This window comes from Prionailurus viverrinus, chromosome C2 (assembly GCF_022837055.1).
Source record: "Prionailurus viverrinus isolate Anna chromosome C2, UM_Priviv_1.0, whole genome shotgun sequence".
Lineage (NCBI taxonomy): Eukaryota > Metazoa > Chordata > Mammalia > Carnivora > Felidae > Prionailurus > Prionailurus viverrinus.
This window is the reverse complement of record NC_062569.1, coordinates 14,817,147-14,844,037: the sequence shown is the minus strand read 5'-3', so window position 1 is coordinate 14,844,037 and position 26,891 is coordinate 14,817,147. Positions and strand designations below refer to the sequence as shown.

The window sequence follows — 26,891 nt, the reverse complement described above, 5'->3', positions numbered from 1 at the left end:
TTGGGTATGAATTGTAGGTTTAAGCTTCTTCTTCTATCATATCAGCCACCACTCCGCCACCTGCTTTACATCTTCCAAAAATGTGAACAAGTCTCTCCTTTTCCTTTTTTACTCCTTTACCACTATTTTGTTGGAGGAGATAAGGGAATGTGTTCCATCCGTCATTTGTAGCTGTCCAGGCAATGTTTGGAAAAAGGAGGAAGATAGGGTGGGGTGTTAAGAGTGGATAATATGTGATTTGGGGAAAAAATGTCAAAATATATTTTTATATTTGGAAAACAAAATGCCTTTGTCACATAATAATTCGAAAACTTAACCACCATAGTTTTTTTTCTTGTCTGACGTGATATGCAGGAAATAGAATTTATTTTCTGAACACACAAAACCCACTGGTCAGGGTAGGAGTCAGAGGTGGAGGGAAGGTGTCATGAGATTTTCAGGTTTATCCAAAGAGGCCGTGGGTTTAAAAAGGTTGCAAAGCACTGCAATAGTGAGATGGACTGGTTTCTGAGGAAAGGTGAGAAAAGAAAACCATTAACTCCAACTGTCACTCTTCCAACTGAATATTGAAACCACTAGGGAAAAAATTTTGAGTGAGGTTAACAGTCATAAGCAATGTTGGTGTTTTTGAGGTTTGCCTGTGAATCGCCATTTAGCTGTACCACATGCTTCCTAGAGATGTAATTAATTGTCATATTGTAAAGCTTTCAAACGTGTTAAGTTGTGTGTTACACGGGGCTAACTTATGGCAAGGTTTCTGTTTGTTTAGATTAGTGGATTTATTTGTTGCATTTTGGGTTAGTGGACAGAAGATTCAGGAGACCAGACTTTTTATTCTACTTTCACAGTGATGGTTTATAAACTAAGTATTTTATTGTTAAGTCTTTGTATAAAATACACTGCATGCAAGGGTGATTTGGCTCGAAATTTGTTACCCATGGACTGCCAAGGTTCGTTTGGCTGATTGACCGACTTGACCAACTAGGTAAGTGTCTTTCTCCTCCTTCCTTCTCTATATCGAAGATAAATGAGGGCATGAAATCCCAGGTGATAGTTACTTGTTGTAGTGTTAGTAGTCATGACATTAATGGTAGTGGTAGTCTTACTACATAGATCACTCCTTAATGTAAGAGGGGAGATGAATTAAGGAGACCGGAGCATTAAAAGCAGTGGGTCTAGAGGCAAGAAAGCTGATTTTGAGCCTTAATTCTGCCAGCTCTGTGGGCTTGGTCAGGATGGCTTAAGCTCTCTGATCTTCAGGTTCCTTGTTAATAAAATTGAGATCACAATGGCTACCTGACAGCATTGCTTAGAGCACTAAGGGAAATAATTTTAAGAACTAAGACTGTGCCTGGCATTCTATCCCAAAGATGATGGGAGCCACTGTAAATTTTTAAGTAAAGAATAATACAATTAGGTGTACGTTTTAGTAAAAGTGAAGGGTAAGGCACAAAAGACGGGACAATGAGCTTTGAAGCAGGGAAACCGGTGAGAAGATGATACTATAGCTGAAAAATTACAGAGCTTAAATCAAACAGAAGAAGCAGTGGAGAGAATGAGATCTACTTGGGTGAGACAGAGGGGCTCACTCTCATGCATCTTTGTGCCCCAGCATTGAGCACCATGCTGGCCTACAGTAGGGGCTGAGCAAATATTTCCCTTGATCATAGAATTACCTCAATTTGATTGCACGTCATCAAAAAAGGTAATAAGGTGAGAAATTGTGTGATTCTCACTGATAGGTCTTTCTCATGTTTCCTATTCTCTCCAACTCTCTCCTTCCTTTTGTGTACTTGCACTTGGGGACATGAGGCATTTTGCCTTCCTGTCCTTGGGAAAGTGGCAGCATAGGAGAAGGTAGACTTTTAAAATGCTGTGAAATTAACAAGTGACCATTTTTCAAAAAAGCCTCTTCCCATTTGGAAGAATACATGATGAATCAGAGCCAGTGTCTCCCTCACAGAGGTAAACGAAGATCTCCTATCCTGAGTGATGGAGAGCTGCAGAGGGTGCATGACGAGACCTGGTGGCTTTCTCGAGCAATTGTGGGGTTGGAGGGAGGGGGGGGTGAGCTGAGGATTGAGAAAATGGGATAAGTTTGGAGGTAGGAGAGCAGAGGAGACCCAGGCTTCTGTCCCTGGGTGGTGCCTGGGGGTGTGACGGGGGAGATGCGAGCCCCGGGCCTGGCCACCAGCCTGATGAGGAAGCTTAACTGTGCTTCCTCACAGTTGGTGTAAGCCTCCAAGAGTTCCTTGTGTCAGAGAATAGCATTGCAACAGCACATGAGTCTAGGACTGGAAAATGCAAACTTTCCCCAGATCAGAGCAATGCCCTACAGTGGAATTTTCCCACACAGAAGTGTGACTCAGAGGAGAGTCAGGATCTTAAAGAGGCTTTAATGATGAGAATGGCAGGGTAGGGCCGGAGGGTGCCATACTGGCAGCAATGACAAATGACTGAGGTCTAGAAGGGAACCAGAACCTCTGAGTGGATGATAGCGTAGATACGCACTGACAACCAGATATTCTCTCCCTTTCCATCCTGACACCTTGACTCGATGAGTTCTGTGAACCTTGCGGCCCCCAGAATTCTGATGTAAACTTGGGGCAAGCCAGGGAGTCTGAATTTGAATTAACTCAAATTAAGTCTTTACCATCCAGGAGTGTGGGGACTCACCATATAAATTGAATTCAGTTATAAAAACACAAAAAAGAGCTCTTGGACACATTTTGTCAATGGACATTCCTGCTCCTTAGATGAATAACTTTTTGTACATATTCATAGAAGTGCAGTAGGCATTGATCTTAAGTTGCTGCATGAATACATTCTACATGGCAGAGATATAGGTTCAATCCAGGAACCCAATTTCCAAGAGTATTGCCAAATTGGAGCCTGATAAGGATGGGCAGAGAATAAAAATCAGACAATATGAGAAATCCTACTAAGACCTGGGATCCTTAGTCGGGACTCTCGCAGTTTTCTAGCATTCAAAGAGAGCGGTGAAGACCAAGGCTGGACTTCCTGCCACCTTTCTGTAGCACTGGCTGTTTCCCAGGCACTGTCTCAAGCCCTTCATAAAATTTAGCTTTCAATTTTTACAACAACCAGAGCAATAAGTACTATTACTATCCCCATTTGCCAGGTGAGAAAATGGAGATGCAGAGAGGGTACATCATTTGCCCGAGTTCCTACAGCTGGTGAGTGACAGAGCCAGGATTCAAACTTACTTCTGCTCCAGAGTTCATGGCCTCACCTCATTCCCTGTCATGTTCTAATTAGTGTGAGAAAGAACTTTATTTACAGTTGGAAAGGAGCATGGGCCACAGAAGCAGTGATTTCACTGAGAGTGGGTTAGGCAGGTGTCATGGTTGGTATTGACAGATTTGAGGTTCTGGTGGAGAGTCTGAGGTCTCTGATTCTGAACTTCTAGGAGGCCAATATTCCCCTGAGATTTCTTGCTGGTTAGTCAACATTTTTAAAAATTTGGTTTGAAATAAGCTTTTCCTCCCTCAAGTGGCATAGGAGACTTGCTTAACAAAAAGCAATAAAAATCTAGCTCAGGTGATGTCATTCTCACTCTGTGTACATAATCACCATTTGAAGTATCCTACTGAAAAACAGCAGGTCTTTTGGAAGTGAAAGTATTTTATTTATATAGCTACAGAGCTCATGGCGGATGACTTTATGAAATTATTTCCGGTTCTTCTATACTTAAAAAAATTTATTTTTTGGTGAGGGGTGACTCTATCTCCTGATTGTTGATTCCAGTGGCTGAATTTCTTGGGGTTAGTTTCTCCTACATATTTTGGAATTTGGGCTTGAGAGCTCATTTTGGGGGGTCCTCCACCCACTCTCCCTTCTTCTATACACATTCACTTGCGTCTCACATACTTGAGATGATCACTGTCAATCTAGTATTCCATCTCATTATAATATTGTGAAGGTCACACTTGGTGATCCATGAAGATCTGTCCTGTAGGAATGTCAAGAGTTTATGGCACTTCCGGAATGCATTCAGAAAGTCCATGAGGATGATGACACGACTCCAGACTCCAACTTGCTTCGTGTATACACTGCCTGCTTCAAGTATGCAACTACCTAAAAATCAAGAAAAGGATTGCATTGTGTTTTTTTTTTTAATTTTTTTTTAACGTTTATTTATTTTTTGAGACAGAGAGAGAGACAGAGCATGAACGGGGGAGGAGCAGAGAGAGAGGGAGACACAGAATTGGAAGCAGGCTCTAGGCTCTGAGCCATCAGCCCAGAGCCCGACGCGGGGCTCGAACTCAGGACCGCGAGATCGCGAGATCGTGACCTGAGCTGAAGTCGGATGCCCAACCGACTGAGCCACCCAGGCGCCCCTGCATTGTGTTTTAGACTGAACGTTATCAACAGAGGTTTACCATTTTGGAAAATCAAATTACTGACGGTCTCTCCACTTAGGCTTTTGAGTTGCCAATACTGCGCACTCCATTCTGCTTTTGTAGTCGTCTTATTCACTGTGATTGCTACACGGAGTGTAAATATCTAACAACTTCCTTACACCTTTCGGTGTGACTGTGACCAAGCATTTACATGTGGAAATGATACATTTCTTTCCTTCTATTTATCCTGTATATTAAAGTTAGACTTCTGTTAATTTTTAAAAATCTGGGTGTAGGTAGGTTAATTTATTACAAATTAAGTTTCATTTGGGCCAGAACAGAGGGCATTACGATGTATTTATTATAAAATGGAGGTTTGAGGATTTAAAGAGCTTTCATTTTGTTTTGAGTTTCTATCATCCCCCAAACCTCAAAATGAAACCAAGCCAAAACCTCTCAATTATAAAACCAGGGCTTCCTTGAATCTTGACTCAGATTTACTAAAAGAATATATGACACTTCGCGAAAGTTGGCGAGAGGTTAAGTTTTCCAGGGAGGGCAGCGTGAAGCCCATATCAGGTGTAGGAAAAACCATTATAAAATAAAATTTTACTCTCACAGAATATTTTCAGAAACTTTCTATTTAGACACCATGTGCTGAAGAGCAAATTCAAGAAGCAAGTGCTGTGGTAAGCCTGCAGTATTCACACACATTGATATTAGAGTATTTACGTATTTTTTCCTTCTCCAATTCTCTTAAGTAGATGAGCTGATATCAGAGGATAAATTCTAGCTTCCAGATCGGTGAGATGAGACAGATGACCTTCCTTTGTCAAACTCAACATTACTTTCCATCTATTTACTGGAAGTTCTTTGTCTTTTGTCCTCCTTGAAATACCTTTTCTCTCTTTATCTCCAATGCTTGCAAGTCCTATATTATACTTTGAAAGAATGAATCGGCAAAAATGTCTTATGAAAAAAGGGAAGCAACACTTAATGAGTGAAGATCCATCTCGCCAAATAATAAAATGCATTATAAAGCTATACTGAATAAAATAGCATGTTAAAGGTATGAGAATAGGTACAAATGAAAGAGATATTACAGAAGCAAACTCTATCAAAAATTGTTATGATAAAAATGACATTGGAAATGAGTAGAGAAAGATTATGAAATGAAGGGTGAGTATACAATAGATAAAATTTTGAGAGCAAATTAGATTCTCACTATATATCATGCATGAAAATAAACCTAACAGAATTAAAAGGTATTTTAATGTAAAAAATAGCAGAAAAATATGGATGATCAGTGTGTGATCTCAGGGAAATAACTATAAGCCAAACCAGAGAGCAAACCAATGGAGGAAATCACAAAGGAATGGATGGATCAGATTAATGACTTTAAATTTTGTTTTTATTTGTAGAAAAGTAATGCCTGCTTGCTTAGTACTTATGCTATGCTGATGAAATGGTCTCCAGACCCTACGAACGTGCGTCTCCAACAGGAGCACATCTGCTGCCTACAGATGTCCAGGTTGTGTCCCATACAAGGGAATGGCAACTAAGACAGTGACATTCACATTGGAGACATATTTAGTATGTTTCTGTATTTCTATTATAACTTCCTTAGGCTTCAAAGAGAGGCTATTTGTGTATTTGTTATAACAGTTCCCTAACTGATCAAGTAAAATATCTTTTCATAATAGAGTACATACATACCATTTTGCTTTGACTCACAAAAAAAGAACAAGTTTAACAAACAGAAGACTCTCTTGATGTAACAATTAACAAGGCTTCTACTACTGGAAGCTGCTTTTCACAAATTTCACGAGCTCATCAGAAAATATCTTAAAATGAAAAAAGGAAAATTTCCAATTGGTAAAATGTAGCTAAATTTCATGTTTCATTTTGTAGTTAACAGTATTGTCATTTGTTTATTTTACTAAAATGACATTGCAGAGTTTCCAATTTAAGCCTATACTTTCAGTGACTCACTACAGAATAAGTAATATTTATTTACTATTAGCACATAATGATCTAACTGTATCACAGTCATTATCATGCTGTGAAAATTTTATCATACAATTTTAATTGCTGTTAAATCTTAAGGGCTCACTACATAAATATAATTTTAAAATATTACACATTCTAAAGGAAATGTATTAAATGATCACATTATCTCTGCCCAGATGCTCAAAACATAAGAAAATAGCTTATCATATCAGAAAAACAGAAAGTGAGAATCCACTATACAATAAAATGAAAAAAAAAAAGTTTGGACCATTGAATGCCAGGGGGAAGAAAGAAAAGGAAATGATTAGCCTCAGAAGATTCTAGCACAGACTTCACAGAGAGGGCAAGAGATGAATTTACCCTCTATTTCCATGTCAAAAGAATGGATGAATTCTTCTTAAAAAAGTGAGAGAAGAAAAAAAACCATGTAGAATCCATTAAATGAAATACACTCTCAGTTGATCTAGTTAAAGTCCATGTATTTGAATATCGAAAGCAAAATCCTCCTGTTGAGCATCAAATAGGACAAATTTATCTCCCAGAAGAAAGCACATGTAGGAAGTCTTTGGAAACTTTGTACATAAGAATTCTGACAAATGTTGAAAATAAAAATCCTAACTCTTGTTACTTTTATTTTAAGCTGAAAGAATTCTTTAAAAAAAAAAAAAGTTATGTAAATCCCTTAAAGAAAAAAAAACAGCTGAATAAAGAGAATGGGGACATAGATTGACATTTTTGTCACTTAATTGTTGTAAAACAGGAATACAGTGAAATGTACCACAAACATTTTATTAAGCGTTCAAAATTAAAAACCGTTTTGAAAAAAGTAGATAATTATTGATGCTACAGGAAATAAACTATTTGAGGATGAAAAAAAATATTAACAGGCTATTAGAAGAGGTATATTATAAATACTTTTGTGTTTAGCAAAACAATTAGGCACTCAGAATAATCTATACAACTGAATGACAATGGGAATTTCCTCATTTGGTAGAAACGATAGTAAAAGTCAATAACGTTATGACTGACATGCATAATATGAACATCAACAACAAATAATAATATTGTACGCTATTTACGGGCTGAAATACAAAACCAAAAATTAAGATTATAGCAGATGGAATGAATAAGATTATTTAATAAGGCGAGTAATGCTAATTATCATTCATTTTAGATACAAGTGGTGTGCTGATAAACTGACCCTTTTAAAAAAGAAAAAAAAAAAAGCCCTGATCTGTGGCATTTGCTAATCCCAATGGTGTAAACACTCCTAATAAGACTGATTTCAAATGTCCAATATTTTAACAATTGGCTTATAAAATTCCTGAATATTTAACGGTAGGCTTTCACCAGCCCATGCAAGCCGGCTCCTACATTGCACATACACATGCAGTCAAAGCCACGTAGAACAGATGATAATTGTTAGATATGAGAATTTAAAAATGCAAGCCTTGTTATTTCTACATGCAACTCTTTTGGGCAACTCTGCCCAGAAGGTGACATAAGTAAAGAAGGATTATACATGTATTTTTAGTAGACCACTTACAAGAGAAAATCTGGAAATCTAAGATTCAATAATAGAATAAATGGGCATGGAAAACATAACAAATTGCAACAGATGATATTCAAAAATGATAGACTATCCCATATTCTGCTTTCTGTGCATTTTTTAAACTGAGAGGAAATGAGACAGCAAAACTCTCTCTGACAACACTCTGAATAGCTTTTTATATTGCACAGACCATACAAGTACTTTTTAGCCTCAATGAAAATTAAGAGTATTGGATACATACTTACCAAATATAAGTATTTAGCCATTGTTGAATTTGTGATAGGAAATGCAGTTGGTAACTTCATGTTAGTAGAAACACAAGTGGAAGGGAGATAGTGGGAGGGGGGTGACTGAAATAGGTGATGGGGATTTAGGGCGCACTTGTGATGAACACCAGGTAATGTATGGAAGTGTGCAATCACCATATTGTATACCTGAAACTTATACAACACTGTACGCTAACAGTACTGAAATTAAAATGAAAATTTAAAAATTTTCAAAATAAAAATAAATAAAATGAAATGAAATGAAATAAAATAAAATAAAATAAAATAAAATAAATAAAACTAAAAACACAAGTAGGGGCAGGTTAAAAACTCTTCTAGAATTTTTTGGTGGCATTAATAAATATGAATAGCCTCGAAAAGAAGCCAAAGAATACATGAAAAAAATATCAACATTTATATGTATTTGTTTAGCTCTAATTTATCATATCTTTGAAAGTATTAATACTGTGAGCAAAATGTTGCAGAAACTGAAAGTCACGACTTAATACCCTTGAAACGTCGGAGATTAAGAAATTTCTTTAAAAAAGAAATTATGGTTATGATATCTATGAAAAATATATTATTGTTGCTGTAGAAATTGCAGTCACTGGACATAGATATGGAACTCAAAAAGTACAAGTGAGAAGACCAAGTTGGACCGCGAATCCTATGGTCACCCCGACTCTGTCCAAAACCCAAATTTCCAAGTGAGGAATTTTGTTTTCTGTGTCAGATACAATAATATTATCATTAAGGAAAATTTTACAATGCCAGGAGAATACTATGCCTGTTCTGGTGTTCTAGATTATACTATTTGATGCAATATGAAGGATATGAAATACTGCAATTACACAGAAAGTTACAGTTGGTATCTATTGATGACTACAACAGCAAATGTGATATTTATGGGTCATGAATATTTTGAGAAACTAAAATCTTTAAGCTGTTTTCTAGAATCTACATAGATTTCCTCTGAAATATTGCAATTTCAATATTGAAATGCTTGCAGCAATAACTTAACTGGATACATTTTCAAATATCCTGATAGCCTCAGAGCTAGTGGCAAATATAGTTTCTACTATATATTGATTTTCCACTATCAGTTGCCAGTGGCAAATATAGTTTCAAAATTAAAATGTACTTAAAACTACTTAAGGTCTGCAGTATCTGAAGAAAACTAGCAAGTCAATTGGAGATGATTTCTCTGGAAAATGAGATACTGGGTCAAGTAAGCATTGAAATCATCATAAAGAATTCATTTCCATAAAACAACCGTTAAAAATGCATGTTCTGGGGCGCCTGGGTGGCTCAGTCGGTTAGGCGTCCGACTTCGGCTCAGGTCATGATCTCACAGTTTGTGTGTTCGAGCCCCGTGTCGGGCTCTGTGCTGACAGCTCAGAACCTGGAGCCTGCTTCGGATTTTGTGCCTCCCTCTCTCTCTGCTCTTCCCCCACTCATGCTGTCTCTATCTCTCAAAAATAAAACAAAACATTAAAATTTTTTTAAATAAAAAAATGCATGTTCTAACTGTGATTTATAACTATTTTGATTAAAGTTTTCATTTTCTATTATTTTACACTCAACAATCTTATTTTTATAATTTATACAGAATGTTTTTTATTTTGTAGAAATAAACAATAACTAATAAAAAAAAGTTTTACTTAAAGAAAGATCCCTATTTCTAATTTGCCCATTGTGTGAGCCAGCAGTATACCTGTATAAACATTTATTTATTTATACATAGTCATATATGACTACATATAAAAATTAAACAAATACACATTTTTAAATGCTGTGATAAAATGAAAATGGAAATTATTGTATTTGCTTTATTATGTTTATTTTTGTATTATTAGTACTAATGTATTTTACTTATACCCTTAAATGGTTATAAATAATATTTTCTTAATAGCACCATGATTAAATCTGCTTCACTAAAATATTGCTTTAGCTATTTTTGAGAGAATGTCCAAAGGACTGTTTCTTATCCTTTTTTTTTTTCTTAAGATTTTATTTTTAAGTTATCTCGACAGCCAACATGGAGCTCAAACTCACAACCCCAAGATCAAGAGTTGTATGCTCTTCTAACTGAGCTAGCCAAGTGCCCCCAAAGAACTGTTTCTTGAGTTTATTTCAATACCAGTTTTTAATGGCCATCACAACTGAAAGTTTTCCCTCAGAAAGATGTTAAGTAAGAAACTTCAGTATAAACGTTAAACTCAGTATATATCATTAAGCTTAGGGGAAAAGATTTAAATAGTGAATAAGTGTCATGTGAATTTTGATATCTGAGAAAAATATAGATATTTGTCTTTACATATTAGATAGTCATGTAGACCATCTTGAGAATCATAGTGACTTCATGCTACCATTAGCTACCCAAATGCAATGTACACATGGGACATAAGTGTGTATCTGTGTGTGAGACAGTCTTCTTACTCATTTTAACTGTTCTGGCCCATCTCTTGGCAAATTTGATGAGTTTTTAAGGTAACAAGAAGTAGAGTGTCAGCCTCACTATTTTCACATTGTTCCCTTATGTTTGCATTGATAAGAGTATATTCAATCCATATTTATTTGCAGGAAACTTTCTAGGCACTTGTCCATATTTGAAGGATAGTTTTTATTTTTAATTAAAAAAATATTTTTAAGTAATCTCTACACCCAACATGAGGCTTGAACTCATGACCTCAAGATCAAGAGTTGCCTGCTTTTCCAATTCATCCAGCCAGGTGCCCATAAAGGATAGTTTAAATAAAGCTGGGTACTATAACCTGTAGATCTTTTTAGTCATATGCGAACGGAAACACATGAAAATCTTCCCAAAAGGAATAAAGGGTAGGACCACCAACCTTCCATGTTTTTGTAGAGTGCCATGTTCTCTCGTTTATCCCCTATACCTGGTGTGTGATCCAAACAAAGGTCCCAGGATTTGTGTCTATGTTAAGTATCAGTAAAGTTTAATTTCTATATATTTTTAAAGATAAAGTAAATAAAAAGAAGTATCTCAGTATTTTCTCTCTGCTCCTAGTGAACCACATGTGTGTACCCCAGGGGTATGTGCCTTGTACAATACCAAACCCAGATCGTTGGAAATTCCCTCAAACTAGGAAAGGCATAAAGATGTTATACTGCCAACAAGATAATGAATAGTCACTATAATTATGTATTTTGTGTATTATCGCTGAATATGTTATCAAGAAAACGAAACATTTTGTTACTTGAAAATAAAAATTTTAGAATGCATTTTGCATTTAAAAACTTAATGCTATATGACAGAGTTTTACAATAAATTTGACAGGAAATTGATTAACATCCTATTTTCTCATAAGCAACAAACATACAAAGACTTAAAAAAATTTTTTTTTAGCGTTTATTTATGTTTGAGAGAGCAAGAGATACAGAATGCAAGCAGGGGAGGGGCAGAGAGAGAGGGGGACAGAATCTGAAGCAGGATCCAGGCTCCAAACTGTCAGTAAAGAGTCCGAATCAGGGTTTGAACCCACCAATCTCAAGATCCTGACCTGAGCCTGACCTGAGCTGAAGTCAGACACTTAACCCACTGAGCTACCCAGGCACCCCTACATACAAAAACATTTATAGAAAATTTAAAAAACTGCTGGAGAAAGTTTTTACAAGTCACAAGGCATAAACATGATTCACAGAACTACAAATGACTGGGAAACATGAAAAAAAAACTCATAAATAATCAAAGAAATGTAAAATAAAGCATAAGACTATCATTATCCCTATATCAAATTATCTATGTAAATGGTCTCTAAAGATAGCCTTCTATAATTCCTCCATCACTGTGCAAACATGTTACACCTCTCATCAAGAGGTGGCATTATTTCTTTTTCGTTACAGCCTGGGCTGGTCTTGTGACATGCCTTGAACAATAGAATGGGGTAGAAGTAATGCTGTGCTTCTAATGTATAAAGATGTACAATTGCCTGATCATATGGTGGCTCTATGTTTAATTTTTTGAGGAAATTCCATACCGGTTTCCATAGTGGCTTCACCATTTTACAATCGCATAAGTAGTATGCCAGAGTTCTGATTTCGTTACACCTTTTTGTTTAAGTTTATTTATTTTGAGAGAGAGAGAGAGAGAGAGAGAGAGAGAGAGAGAATCCCAAGCAGGTTCTGTAGGCAGACATCAAGAGGGGCTCGATTGCACAAACCATGAGATCTTGACCTGAGCTGAAATCAAGAGTCAGACATTTAACCCCCTGAGCCACCCAGGTGCCCCTGATTTCCCTACCTCCTTGCCGATACTTATTTTCTATTTTGTTTTGTTTTTGTAACAGTCAGGTTAATGGGTAAGAGGTGGAATCTCGTTGTTTTGATTTTCATTTATCTTATGATTAGTGATGTTGAGTATTTTTTCATAGGCTTGTGGGCCATTTTTATATCATCATTGGAGAAATTTCTATTCAAGTCCTTTATTCCAAAGAATTGAAAGCAGAGTCTTCAAGAGATATTTGTATGCTCATATTCGTAGTAGTTTTACTCACAATAGCTAACAAATGTAAGCAACCTAAATGTTCATCAATGGATGAGTGGATTAACAAAATTTAGTGTATATATATATATATATATATATATATATATGATATTAATCAGCCTTAAAAAAGAAGGAAATCCTATCACATGCTACAACATAGATGAATCTTGAGGACATTCTGCTAAGTAAAATAAGCCAATCATGAAAAGACAAATACTGCCTGATTCACTTGTATGAGTTATCTAAAATGGTTAAATTGATAGAAACAGAAAGTAGAATGGTGGTTACCAGGGGGTAGGGGGAGAAGGAAATGAGGAGTTGTTTAATGGGTACAAGAGTTTCGGTTTTACAAAATGAAAAAGTTCTGGAAATTTGTTGCACAGCAATGTGAATATATTTAATGCCACTGAACTGTTCACTCAAAAAACTAAAATGGTTAAGATGGTAAGCTTTATGCCATATGTCTTTTGCTGCAATTAAAAATTCTTTAATTTGATAAAGATTTCTCAAACAGTTGGATAATAATATCAATAGTGTTAAAATAAAATTCATAATCTTAGTCCAGGAAGTAATAATATAGGTGGAGAGTCATAAAGATGTTCATTGGAGTGTTCTTTCTGGTAGTAAATTAGTGATTTATTATTGAAATATCCAACAACAGAATTAGGGTTATTCACATGAATTGTGGTATATCTATCTATATGCATAAAAAATTTTTATAGTAAAGTGATGAGTGAATAAGGCATAACAAAACTTTATATAGAGGGGCGCCTGGGTGGCGCAGTCGGTTAAGCGTCCGACTTCAGCCAGGTCACGATCTCGCGGTCCGTGAGTTCGAGCCCCGCGTCGGGCTCTGGGCTGATGGCTCAGAGCCTGGAGCCTGTTTCCGATTCTGTGTGTCCCTCTCTCTCTGCCCCTCCCCCGTTCGTGCTCTGTCTCTCTCTGTCCCAAAAATAAATAAACGTTGAAAAAAAAATTAAAAAAAAAAAAAAAAGAAAACTTTATATAGAGAGTGTAATCCAAATATATGAAAACATACATCCACAAACATATGTATAGCTGTTTGTCATATATGGGATATAATGATACACAGATATATTCTCTGCAGGTGTGTGTACATATATGTTTATATACCATGTCTATTATATACATGCATGTAAACAGCTTATTGAAAGACCCAGTCTTGGCAGGTTCCAAATATAATGTAACTTTATTCTCCCACATACTACCTTTTTCAAAGAAACTCTAGAGACTCATCCTTCCAGTATTCAAGATGACCTTGTGAGGAGGCCTTTTAGCTTGTATAGTCATCTGCAGATATTAAAAAGTCTTGCCTAGGCTAGCATCACATCTTCAGTCTCTTGTTGTTGTTTTTAATGTTTATTTATTTTGGAGAGAAAGAGAGTGAGCGGCGGAGGGGCAGAGAGAGAGGGCACCAGAGGATCCGAAAAGCCGCTCTGCACTGACACTGTGAACTGAGATCATGACCTGAGCTGAAGTCGGATGCTTAACCAACGAAGCCACCCAGGTGCCCCTTCAGGCTCCTGTTTTATGTAAGCTTCTCTCCTGGCCCGGCTTAGGAAACCTGCAGTAGGTAAAGGGGATTGGTTGGTTGCTTCACAATTACCCACTTGGTCCCTTCATCCTCCTTTCTACTCGCTGGCTTCCTCTCTATCCTGCTGGGTTGAAGGAAGGCAGGGAGGAAAGGGAAGATGGGAAGATCATCCCCTTGGGTGTGACAACGGTTTAAATGCTCGTTTTCAGAGGCTGTCTTGATGTTCTCTAAAGACTGTCCCTGGCCCGACAGGATCCTCCTGCCCTTTCGCTCTTTGCAGACCTCCCTCCTAGTTTTTCCACTCAGGAAGATGTATGCTGCCCTTGCCTGGTTTTGTGCTGCTCTCTTCTCAGCCTTCACTCCGCTTCCGGTCTCTTCTTAGAGGGGGCCTCTTGCAGCCATAGTCCTTGAGGCCCAGAAAAACAGGGATCTTTGTTTCACTGAACTTTCCCTCAGCCTCTCCTCTTCAGGGTTTTTCCAGAAGGGAATGAAATACAGATATTCGTGTCTACCAAACTCCAAAGAACCCCGGCCAAATGATCCAAAGAGTTTTCCTGAATCCTCGTACTTGGATCGGGGTGAGAGAGAAGCACAACTCCCGCAGATGTGGGCAGGAGCAGCGCACCTGTTCGAGGACAACCCTCTCTCTGAGGCGGCGTTTCTCAGCGATAGCACCCTTGGCGTTTGGGGCCAGATGAGTATTTGTTGCTGGAGGCCGTCCTGTGCATTGAGGGATGTTAAGCAGCCTCTCTGGCTTTTACTCACTAGATGCTAGCGGCACCCCCCACCCCCCAGTTGTGACAACCAAAAATATCTCCAGACATTGCCAAATGTCCCTTGGGGGTACAAAACTGTCTCCAGTTGAGAGGCACTGACCTAAAGACATTCTAAAGTACAAAACTTTCTACTTCCCGCTGACTTCTTCACCTTAATTTTTTTTTTTTTTAAGGATGAAGTGGGTGGTGGGCAAATGCTGGCAAAAGACCACCCAAAATGCAAATTCTTCATAGATGGTGTGGGACTTTGCTTTAGAATGTGGGGACACTAGGCATGCTGAAACCCCACAATAATTCTATTCTTTTCTATAATTCTATTTAACACCTTGTTGTTCAACATAAAATGAATGAAAATGGTGAAATCACGGTAACTTTTAAAAATTATCACTTCAATATTTTATACGAAGAATTTATAGTTTATGTACAAACCTTTTTTCTTAATTAAAAAAATGTTCGGGGCGCCTGGGTGGCTCAGTCGGTTGAGCGTCCGACTTCGGCTCAGGTCATGATCTCGCGGTCCATGAGTTCGAGCCCCACGATGGGCTCTGTGCTGACAGCTCAGAGCCTGGAGCCTGTTTCGGATTCTGTGTCTCCCTCTCTCTCTGACCCTCTCCAGTTCATGCTCTGTCTCTCTCTGTCTCAAAAATAAATAAACGTTAAAAAAAAATTTTTTTTTAAATGTTCATTTATTTATTTTGAGAGAGAGAGAGAGCATGAGCAGAGAAGGGGCAGAGAGAGAGGAAGAGAGAGAGAGAATCCACACTAGCAGCATAGAGGCCGATGAGGAACTCGATCCTATAACCTGATCATGACCTGAGTTGAAATCAATAGTTGGCGCTTAACCCGATGAGCCGCCCAGGCGTCCCTTTTTTTTTTTTTTTTTTTTTTAAAGAACACCAAACAAATATTACCAGTTTTAAAGACCTAACTCAAATGCTATCTCCTTCATGGTGCCTTTTCAGATTAGCAGCCTAGAGACCCTTTTTTTCTTGAAACAATAATAGCAGTAAGTCTTCTGCTGAGCACCACTCCCTGTACATGCATTCAATCTTCACAGTCACCCCCTTAACTAGGGGTTTTGTTATTCTTGTTTTGTAGATGAGGAAACTAACCCTAGAGAAATGAATAAGTTGCCTAACTGGCCTAATGTCGGAAATTGTCACTCAAACCTGACTATCTCTTCAGTCCATTTTCTGTCCCCCATTGTACAGGTCACTGGGCACCTAGAACTTAGTGGTGTTTTAAGCGAATTTGGACATTCCTAGGACATTTTTTTCTTTGTCTGCATAGTACTCTCCAGTGAAATTATAAACAGCTTCTTTTAGAGAATAGGCTATTGAGCATTTATTAAATATCTTCATGGAGGGCCACAGGGTAGGTAGGTTACTGAAATAGTGCTTAGCTAGAACAAAATGATGGACCCTTATAAGTTACACGTAAACATGAGACTAACCCATAGTTTCTACCCTAACTACTCAACATTGCTTTGTAATGGCAATATCATAAACCACGAACATGATATGAAGATTTACAATTAGGCAGATGATCTGCTGCCTAAATATTAGTGCCATTTATGCTCATGGAAAAGGAGAAACAATATATACTATGATAAAAGACATTGTTAGTCATACTACACAGGTTTTAGGACAAGATTGTTATGTAAATTCAACACATCGATTGTACCAAACTATTTGAAATGCAAACTTAATGTAATAATAATGGCAGAGCCTATGATAATTAAAAAGAGAGGTTACAACCGAGGAGACACGTGGCCCAGGGAGACCCATAGGGACGTGGCCTAGGGAGATCTCTAGGTTTGGAGAAACAGGAGCCAGCTGATCTCCACTTGATGGAGGAGATGAGACACCCCAGATAGAACAAGCATTGGTCCTAGCGGCTCAACAACTGGCAGAGTGAGAGCAAATGGGTTGCAAGTTGTCAATCCTCTACCTGTGTGGGGCTGGTAGAAACAGAAACTGATATGCGTGCCATGGGAAAGGCCTTCATTTCTATTACTGCGGCCAAAATAGGTACAACTAGTCTTCTCTTGGAAAACTAACGAAAACAGTAAGGTTAACGGTAAAACTGAAGGACGCAGACTTTGTACCATGGGTACTCAAAAATGTGGTTTATGGACCAACATCAGCATTATTTCGGGTGTGCAAATGCTTGGTCCCTACACCAGAACCAATTCATCAGAATCGTTGGAGTTAGGACTCAGGAATTTGCATTTTAACCTGTTCTCCAGGTGATTCTCATGGATGCTAAAGTTTAAGAGGCACCGGTCAATACCGCCCCTACCACAGCCACCACCCTCCCAATGAAAGGAAACTCCTAAGAATCCATTTAAAATGGAAGTGTCTGGGGTGCCTGGGTGATTCAGTCGGTTAAACATCTGACTTCTGCTCAGGTCATGATCTCACGGCTTGTGAGTTGGAGCCCCAAGTTGGGCTCTGTGCTGCCAGCTCGGAGCCTGGAGCCTGCTTCGGATTCTGTGTCTCCCTCTCTCTCTGCCCCTCCCCTGCTTGCACTCTCTGTCTCTCTCTGTCTCTCTCTCTCAAAAATAAATAAACATTAAAAAAAAAAAAAAACTTAAAATGGAAGCTTCTAACTGTGCTATCCAAGGCAGTAGACATTAGCTACATGTGGCTACTGAGCACTTGAAATGTGGCTGGTCCAAAGAACCGTGAGATCATGACCTGAGCTGAAGTCGGACGCTTAACTGACTGAGCCACCCAGGTGCCCCTCTTCTGTGGGTTTGAAAGCCAATTGGACCCTGTCCACCAATGGTGTCATCAAGGAGATATATAAATGAACAACAGAATTCCATCAACTGGAACTTCTAGGAGACGTTTGTTGTCCTCACAACATTTATTCCCAGCACTACAACTGCAGACTTTTCAGGTTCTGAGTTAATAGAGAAGACATTAAAAACAAAACAAACCAAAAGTCCACTGCTTTGCTTTGGAGTCCTCAATCCATATAGACTGGTAATACCATCAGTAAAACAGGCCTAATCTCTCCTAGATCAACAGAGGTCAACTCCAAGAATATAATCTTCAAAATTGAGTCATGAATATTTCTTGTTGCAGTAAAGGCTGACAGTCAAGTCTTTTTTTTTTTTTTTTTTTTTTTTTGGAAACTAGTGGTTGGGGCCAGGGTGGGAAATGACAGTAGTTATATGCACATAAAGCATTTTTGCAGTTTATCCTCAGGTGACTTCTTGGAAGCTGATGCCTGTGGACTTTTATAAGCTCTGTTTTTTCATCAAGTCCTTAGGAAAGCCAAATTTCAATTGCCACTTAGAGTTCCCAGAGCTTGAAAGTGCCAGCCCCTATATTTCCATAACTCACTCAGACTCTCATCCAATATGAAATGCAGGGGACTAATGTCTAATGACAGTTTTTTCCACCTGGGAAATACTAGCTTTCACTTGCATGAGAAGTTCAAGATGAAGGGGAAACAAAGCCTTCCTCCTGATAGCAGAAACTCATGGAAATGTGAGTCCCCCAGTCTAGCCAGCGGTGAAAAGCATCAGCATAACTGTAGCCTTAGACCCAAATTAAAACCATCAGCTCAGCCTGACTGTGATGTGGCCATAACATTTCACCACATTAAATGTGTGATAACTGTGCATGAACAGGTAATGTGATCTGACAGTGTTTGTTGTCACCACGGAGCTGTCGTGTCTGAATTGTTTTCTCAATCCCAGAGACTCAGTGTCCATCATGAGTCTTTATTCTAGCCTAAATTTACTGTGACAGTAATAATACATGCAGTGATGGGAGAAGAATCCAAAGCAGAGGAAGCAAATTAATATGTATCGGGTGCGCACTATGTATCTGTGGCAGACAGATCCTACCATGACCCCCACGGATTTCCCACTTCCCAAGTCCACGCCTTCGTGTAATCTCCTTCCCCTGAGTGTGTGCAGGACCTGGGACTTGCTTCCTACTAACAGAATATGTCAAAAGTGATGAGATGTCATGCCCTCGATTAGGTTACATTATATGGCAAAGGTGATAGGCAGTCATTCCTGTGATTCTATTATGTTACATGAGATTCCCTCTTAGCAGTGATTCTCCTTGCTGGCTTGATGAAGTAAACAGTCATCCAGAGGAAGCCCATATGGCAAAAACTTGTGGATGGCTTCTAGGACCTGAGTACAGTCTCCAGCTGACAGCCTGCAAAAAGCCAGAGCCCTGCGTCACATAGCTGCAAGGAGATGAATTCTGCCAAGAGGCTGAATAAGCTTGGAAGTAGGTTGTTTCCACAGGTGAAAATGGAGCCCAGCTGACACCTTGCTCACAGTCCTGTGAGATCCTGAGCAAGGGACCATGCTCAGCTGGGCCTGGACTTCTGACCCAGGGAAACCGTGAGATAGCATAGGCCTGTATTGTTTCCAGCTGCTATATTTGTGCCAATCTGTTACAGCAGCAGTGGAACACTCATTCACTGCCATGAACCGTGTTTCTGTTCTGCATCCTCTGCCTTGTTTCATCACCTTGCTAACCTTAGGAACTCTGATAATGAAGCAGGGCATAAGGTGGAAAAGTTCTTGCCATCATCTTAAGGAAATGGTCTCACAAGTTTTCAGAATTTTGCCTATGAGTGGAGGGAAATCTACCTTGATATCTTGAGTCTAAGATGTCAATAGTCATATATGAATTATGACAGCCAACCCTGTTTGAAGTAGGTTGATACAAATTCTGCCCAGTAGGATATTAGCAGAGGCCATCAATGGCCGGCACATATCCCTCCCCACTCTTGATGCCTATTCACCCCAGGACTTCCTGCTGCCAGCCTCTGTGACCCAAGTAGCTAATGCTCTGTTGTATGCTCAGCTCATGGGTGGGGCAGGTCAAATCCTTCTAGGGAATTAACACCTCTGGGAATGTCCCTTAGGCAATGGTCGATGGAATGGGAAGATAAGGGCCCCAGGTTCTTCTGTCCTCAAGTGCAGCCATTCTAGGGAGTGTTTTGTATCACTTCCCACAAATGTCCAGTGGGACGGAGACCCCGGTGCCCCAAATGATAGCCTACACCTTAACACACTATGTAATGGTTCCTTCCCTTCCTGTCTCACTTCCCAGCTCTTACCGGTGGTTTCTGCAATCTCCTCCTGAAATAAATGGTTGGAACTAATTCCTTTTCTCAGGGTCTGCTTCTGGGTGAACTCAACCAAAGACGTACAAGCATTTTGTGTGAGATGGACATTTGGTAGAAACCAATTAAGGACAAAAATAAGCACAGAGTTTGTCTTGAAGAGTGCCCTGAAATGTTCTAGGAAAAGTGTGTGTAAAAGGAGAAATAAGCTTACCAGAAACTTTACTGATTCTGTTTATTAAACTCAGTATTTACTAGCCAAACTTTGATGAATAATTTGACCCCCAAATACAAATACTAGAAAGGTAGTGTGTTGGATGATAGACATTGATGTTCTCCACTGGACAGTTATCTCCCCTGTTGTGAAGTCATATGCTAGCATTCTGATTTATACATCAGTCTCTTAAGTCTGGTTATTGTGAGTCAGTTTCAAAAGTACTGTTAATTTGGGTAGCAATCACTGTTACTGAACTCATCGTAGTGATCATTTCACAGAATACACGAATATTGAATCATTACGTTATATACTTGAAACTAATAAAACATCTTATGTCAATTATACCTCAATAAAAAAAAAAAGGATCAGACTCTAGAACTGCCACCCCAAAAGTGTCTCTCTGGGCAGGCAAGCAGATTCCTATTATATATTTAGCACTTGCTCCAACCACCCTCATTATGCAATCAAAACCCTACGCAAATCCCAGATAGTCGTATCTTGAGAAATAGAGCATTTTTATTTCTTTTCACCATGAAAGAATACCAGAAGGGGCATCGCTAAAAAAAATAAAGGATATTCCAACATGAGCCAATAAAAATGAGAAAATGCCTGTTTTCACGTCCCTTTCTGCATGTACAACTTCGTAAAGACAGATCCTTACGCACTGTGGCTGTGGGTCCTCACCAACTTCAACACCCAGTCCCACTTTTTTAAACTTTCAAAATAATGCCCCTAACCACACGGACACAACAACTAGAACACCACTGACCAAAAAACCTCAAAAAAACAACAAAAAACCCATTTGCTAGTTCTTCAGGAAACATAAGCGTTTACTGGCATTAAATTCTAAAAGAAATTAGTGGTCTGTTCGTAAGTGGCACTAGATAACATAATTGTCAATCTTCAGTCTGAGGGTGACATCTTCAACAATAGCAGAGTGAAAGTGTTTCCAGTGAGGCAAAGCTAAGGAGGTCATGGAAGCTTGACGTTCTTAAACTAGGAGCAGGGTTTCTCAGCCAGGGTCCAAAGCCCCCATGGGGAACACATCAGCTCTCGTGAGAGTTTCTTCACATGCACTGCCTACAGACTGAATACATACATCTCACACTTATCTGCATAGCTGGTTTTTTATAGGTATAAATGTTTTCAATGATAGTACTTTTGAATTCATGGTGGTGGTTAGTATTTTTGATGATCACTGTATATTTTCTCAATCAGTGGTCACTAAATAAAACTTGTCATATAGAAAGGCCTTGATAAAATGTTTTGGTTAGCAAGGAATCCTCACACACTAAAAGATTAAGAGCCATGATTTAGACAGTCAAATAGATAGGATGGACCTTTGAATATCCTCCTTAAGAATCCATTTTCTTGGGGCACCTGGGTGGCGCAGTCGGTTAAGCGTCCGACTTCAGCCAGGTCACGATCTCGCAGTCCGTGAGTTCGAGCCCCGCGTCAGGCTCTGGGCTGATGGCTCGGAGCCTGGAGACTGTTTCCGATTCTGTGTCTCCCTCTCTCTCTGCCCCTCCCCCGTTCATGCTCTGTCTCTCTCTGTCCCAAAAATAAATAAACGTTGAAAAAAAAACTTTAAAAAAAAAATCCATTTTCTTTTTTTTTTTTAACTAATTAATTTTTTTTTAAGTAACTCTCCCCCCAACATGGGGCTCAAACTCATGACCCTGAGATCAAGAGTTGCATACTCTACTGACTGAGCCAGTCAGGCACCCCAAGAATGCATTTTCTCAACTGATTTTTGAAAGGTGAGAGAGAGGGAGTAGTGGGTTCAATGGTATCTTCTCTGGTAGCCCTGGAATTTAGAGGTTCTGAACTTTTGCCCAAAGGGGATCCCTGTGTTATGGGGTAAGGACGACATTGTGTTATGAAAATTCCCAAGTCTAACTGAAGTTCTTCTCTGGGTGGGGTTATATTATGACCTGTGGTAGTAGTGTTAGGATGCAGGGAAGGAGGAACAATGTCTCTACTTGAGGCTCAGTCCAACATACTGACCAAGACAGAGTAATTCCCCCATAAAATATGGAAGAAGAAAGCTAAACTCTAAACAGCAGCCTTGGTTCCACCCTGGCATCTCCAGAAGCTCTTTCTGGGGTTCTAGAGCTTGTGTATTCAATGAAAACCTTGATCCCTAAGCCCACAGGTGTAAACATATGTCAGGTGTTCACCATACTCTTCAGAATAATGATCTTTCTCATTACTAGAGTGCTTCACCCCTTTGTATGTATCTTCTCTTGATCCTTTCTGCATCCTGGTGAGGTGGGAAGGGGAGAATTATCCCATTTTATAGATAGGATAAACAGTCTCACCTGGGTTGCCTTTCTTTTTTTTAATAAATTTTTTTAATATTTATTTATTTTTGAGAGACAGAGTGACACAAAGTGAGAGTGGGGGAGGGGCAGAGAGAGAGGGAGACACAGGATTGGAAGCAGGCTCCAGGCTCTGAGCTGTCAGCACAGAGCCTGACGCGGGGCTTGAACCCACAGACTGTGAGATCATGACCTGAGCCGAAGTCGGACGCTCAACTGACTGAGCCACCCAGGCGCCCCGTGGGTTGCCTTTCTAAGGGCCACATCACTATCACATGACAGAAGACCTGAACCCTTCTGAAACTAGCCCAGAACACAATTCCAAGTCAAACATTAAAGTAGTTGCCTTTTAAGAATCACAAAAATCTCCCTATAAATCTTTCTCTAAATCAGAATTTATACTCATGTTGTATTCTTATACACCTTTAAAACAGCACACATGCCACACAAAATGTGATATTTAACAAAATATATTTGGGAATCCGGGAGTTCAAAATGGAAAAAGAATGTTTAGAACAAATAACATGTAATATTTAAATCTCACTACTTTGAATATGTTTTTATGCACATTATATTTTGTGTAGATTATTCCATTTCATCATCACCACTATCCTCTAAGGCCTGTCACCTCATTTTTAAGAATGGAAAACTGGCCCAGAGAGTTTAAGTGACTTGTCCACAGTCACACAGCTCAACACTGGCAAGAAGGGAATTTGAAAATTGCCTGGCTGCTATTGTCTCTTATTCCTCACTTCCTCCCTGATGCTTAAATATTTCCCTCAAGGGAACCTACACTTTTCTTAGATCAATATTATCTTTTGCCCCTATCACCTAGAACTTAAGGGTGGTAGACTCTTCGCTTTCAGTTCATTTCCCCACGCACTCCTCGAAACATTGTGCAAATTATCCCAACAGATCGCAGACAAAGGGAATTGGACTTGCTTATCAGGCCCTTCTCTCTCACCCACTAAATATCTCATTACCATTGACCAGCTGGATGTCAGCGTGTCACGCATTATTCTGAGAGCAGAGCAAGAGCCCCTCAGGTCGGCAGATAATCAAGAAACAATGTTATGAGAGTTGACATCTTATGAATAATTATTTTAAAAATCTGTTCATTTCTCTTCCTTCAACTCCAGATAGGCAAGCTGGTCCTACCAAGTTGCTCAGTCTGACTGTGATGAGAACATCACTTAAACAAGGTGGCCTGTTACCCTTATTCATTTATTTTTTAAAGTAAGTTTATTCAAAGGTTACATTGTGAGAGTGGATGGGCAAAAGAGTAGGAGGCAAACAGCTCTGAATGTAAAATAGGCAAGTGCTGGACTCCTCTCAGAATGCCTCTTAGACCTCTCGGGCCCCAGTTCTCCTGATTCACATAACTGTTGGTATCAAGTTTTCTTCACTGGGATGGCAAAGGGCAGAAAGTTGATAATTACGACAGATGTGAACACAATACGTTTTAAGCTCATTATGACTTTGAGGGGACCTGGCTACATTTTGAGATGGACAACCTTGACAGTTGAGCTAACTAATGACTTCCAAAAATACTGTTTGAGCTGCAGTCTCACGTTCTCCAAGAATGTGGGATCCATGCGTGTTAAGTTGCCAAACTGAAGAAGGGCTGTGTGCGCACTCTGTTGCCTTTAGGAAGCTGACATGGGCTCCAGCCCAGGGTGGGGGATGGGGGAGGGGGTTGCACGATGGCTTTAAGGCAACTCTACGTTCTCCAAAAGCTACCTCCAGGGCTGCTGGTTGAATTAAAAGACATAGTTTTGTTTTCTGCATCTAATAACTCCATTAAGTGTATTGATATACCATTAATTCAGGGGCAGTTTGGGGAGGAAAGGAAAATAGCATCACGTATGATGTATCCATTGATCATAATACCCATCTTTGTTTCAGAAACATAAAACATGAAAAATGTCAACAATAAAGCTCTAATACGGCATTTTTCAATGGGTGGCCTGAAAGGAGTGGGGAGGGAACTGGAACCTTCCCTTCAAGAGGCTACTCAGGCATAATCTAAACCCACCTCCAGGAGCTAGAACTTGGGACAAATTAAGCTATCTCCACCAAACACATTTTACAAAGATGACCTTAGTTGCAAATAAGCATAAAAGAGAAATATCCATACAAGCCATATACTGGAGGGAGTGTGTGGAAGGTGGGTGGCTCACTGCTTTGCTCTTAGCCTGAGGTGGTGATTCATTCCCAGCTGGAGAACACCTCCTGAAGGCCCTCCAGGACAGTGGCAGTGGAAGACATTTAGGCCTGAGAGGCAAGGCACACTTCAGTTCAATGACTAAAGCACTGTCATTTAGCCTCCTTGAGCCTCAGTTTCCTCTTCTGTCACATGCACTGTTGTTTGATGCCCACAACATGGCAGCGAGGAGAAAACTCTTATTGTTAAAGAGTTCAGTGACTCCCCCCAGGGTCACAGCTAGGGAATGGCAGAAGAAGGGCTGTATCCAACCTGGGCTTTGGGTGTGTAAACCCAGTGTTGTGTCCAATGCGGAATTACAGAGGGTGCATATGTGACTCAGGCTTTCTTGGGAGGTTGAGAGGAAAGACTTATAGGTCTAAAGTGATCGATTGTCCTGGTTTACCTGGGACTGAGGGCTTCCTGGGACATGAGACTCACAGTATTAAAACCAGGAAAGTCTCAGGCAAATGAACACAAATTGCTCGCTGGAGCTGGCCCATCATTTTTTTTGCAGTGGTTCTCAACCCTGGCTGCAGCACAGAATCACTTGGAGAGCTTAAAAATGCTGATGCCTAGGCACCATGCCAGACCACTGAATATGAATCTCTGGGTATACCTATATTATTTTTTGAAATAAGTCTCCGAAGGCTACTTTGATGTATAGTGAAGATTGGGAAACGCTGGTTTAGAATATATTATCAATGCCTTTCAGCTGACCACACAAAAGGGTTAAGTTTACGTAATTGTCCACAATAAAAGTGGAGACAGTGGCTCAACAAAGTCTTACTAAAAGGCATCTCAGAGAAGTGTTTCCTCAAGGATGTAACAGCTGGGGAGAGCCCTGGTTTGACTAAACCATCCAGTTGTAGGGCAAGGGGACTCCAAGGACCACAGCGCCAGCTACAGCCCCAGGACTTGTGTGGAGAGACAGATGCTGCTCTGGAAAACCATTTTCCATAGGTTGGCATCCAGTCGCCCTGGCTCACCTCAAGGAGGAGGCAGCACATGGCCAGTTAGGTGTGATGAAAACAAATATCTGCAGAGTGTTCTTCTAACTACCAAACAAGATAAACATTTTTTGAGAGGTTTATGGAGGCTTTTGTTTAAAAAGAATGAAAGATTTTGGAAAACCTCAAGACAAAATCTTATGAGAAAAGAAGAATCATTTCTGAACCCAGCTTCAAACGAAACAAAGATCACTTAAGGATTCGGGTACCCGACATGCCTTGTTTTTCCTGATCGTGTGGCATTCTGCATCATTCGCTGTCTTTTGAGAACAGACCGAAGCTGTACTTGTGTGAACAGCACAAAGTTGAGAATAACTTCTCACCTATGTATATAAAAATTACACATCAGAGTTAACTGATGCCCATGCTATGACATGATTTGCCCATAGCCTGTCGCAAAGGCCCAAAGTACCACTTGAAGTAAAATTTCAACCAGGCTGTATATTGTTACTTTCTGATCACTGGTTTTTTTCTTTTAACTTTATTTATTTTGACAGAGAGAGAGAGAGAGAGAGAGAGAGAGAGAGCGCGCCAAGGAGAGGCAGAGGGAGAGGGATTCCCAAACAGGCTTAGCACTGCCAGCACAGAGCCCGACATGGGGCTCAATCCCACAAACCATGAGATCGTGGCCTGAGCCAAAATCAAGAGTCGGATGCTTAACTGACTGAGCCACCCAGGCACCCTTCTAATCACTGTCTTTTTTTAATGGTAAAAACAATGGAGTTGAATACAGTTTTGAGCAAATTTTTTACTAGTCCCCAGCAATTATTTTCATTTGGGTGCTTCCACATTCATCTTCTTTTCCAACAACAGTATCAATAAGAAGACAAGAAGCAACAAGAATTTAATACTTAATAAATGTCTCTGGAGTGGGATGATTTTATAAGTTTGGAAGCAATAGAATACATTACAAAGATAAAGACTGACCGATTTAATTATATAAAATTTAAATCTCTCAGAAAGTACTGTGTGTTTATATGTCTGCAGTAGACAAAGTCAAGTGG

General features: G+C 39.5%; 1 long non-coding RNA gene across 1 annotated transcript in view; it reads right to left on the bottom strand.

Annotated features, from left to right (window-relative positions):
- Positions 1-3,974: 3,974 nt before the first annotated feature.
- The window catches only part of LOC125175772 (uncharacterized), a 42,552-nt gene continuing 19,635 nt past the window's right edge, over positions 3,975-26,891 (bottom strand). The window contains exons 2-3 of the long non-coding RNA XR_007155958.1: positions 6,081-6,208; positions 3,975-4,098 (exon numbers count right to left, since the gene is read on the bottom strand). This is a non-coding gene — a long non-coding RNA (uncharacterized LOC125175772). The remainder of the gene's footprint in view (positions 4,099-6,080; positions 6,209-26,891) is intronic.